Genomic DNA, 1,169 nt, shown 5'->3' with positions numbered 1-1,169 from the left:
ATGCACTGATATCTTGTTTGCACTTTGGCTGCTCCAAGAGGTGCTGGAGCTGTAAGGTATCCAATAGGTGTTTGGGAACAACTGGACATGTGGTGGGAGTTACTTGGTGGTATTATATAAATATAAAAAACCAAATAGCATATTACTGTGCTAAGAACTTCAATGCTACGGGTTAATATCAATCTTGCAGTATATTGCTACTTAATTGTTTTTGCCTGCTATGGCTAATGAATAATACTGTTAGCTTATTGGTGAAATTGCCTCAGTGAAAATCACCACTCTATCTTGTTTAAGCAACTCTGTAGCATATTGTTAATCAATTGCTAGCATGCACACCACTGTCCGGCATAACCACTGAAACTCTCAGTTGTTTATCTGTCTCTTCACTTCTCACTATAGCCTCTTTTGATCACATTGTAAGAATTTTTCTCAATCAATTTTTTCTCACGTCTCAGAGGCATACATAGTGAGATTCATCGGTCGGTGATATAAAGTAAGGGGCTACATACACTATATAATTGATAGTATTGCCTCATTAAATATCACCACTCTATCCTGGGTATGCAGGTGGACCAGATATCCCCTTGCACATCATAATTGTCATTTCTAATTGTAATAGTGGACATCTTAGCATATAATCCTTGCACATGTTAATTGTTCCACTATCCCCTATTGGATTTTTGCTTGGATTTCTGCTGTAATCTCACTCTCTAATTTTGGGCTTTTGTTCAAAACAGAGATTTGTATACACGATTGACTCAGATTAATTTAAATTTTGTTCGGGCGATACAGGTATTGAGATCTATTGAACGGGCAGATAAAACTATTGCGGACATACCCCACTGGAGATGCCCGATCTCGTCTGATCTTGGAAGCCAAGCAGTGGAGGGCCGGGTCAGTACTTGGATGGGAGACCACCTTGGAACACCCTGGTACTGCAAAAAATTCTTCTGCTCGATCTAGAAGGATCTCCATTAATACCAACTGGCACTCGGTTCTGTATGACCTATGATTTAATTATCTACGCTGAAAAAATCCTGAATAGGATTGCTGTAGAACAAATGATGGTCATATATTATACAAAAAAGTCATTGTGATTACAGCAAATCCACTAGTCTTAAGATTTGGATTCCGGTTTTTGTCATTGTGGTATTTAAAACCATATGAAT

At 38.2% G+C, this 1,169-nt stretch overlaps 1 pseudogene; it reads left to right on the top strand.

The window, feature by feature from the left end:
- The first annotated feature begins 824 nt into the window (after positions 1–824).
- Positions 825–944, top strand: LOC134970903 (5S ribosomal RNA; annotated as a pseudogene).
- The last annotated feature ends 225 nt before the right edge of the window (positions 945–1,169 follow it).

Source organism: Pseudophryne corroboree, chromosome 11, assembly GCF_028390025.1.
Source record: "Pseudophryne corroboree isolate aPseCor3 chromosome 11, aPseCor3.hap2, whole genome shotgun sequence".
NCBI lineage: Eukaryota > Metazoa > Chordata > Amphibia > Anura > Myobatrachidae > Pseudophryne > Pseudophryne corroboree.
The sequence above is the reverse complement of the archived record's forward strand: the minus strand, read 5'-3'. Positions and strand labels throughout refer to the sequence as shown.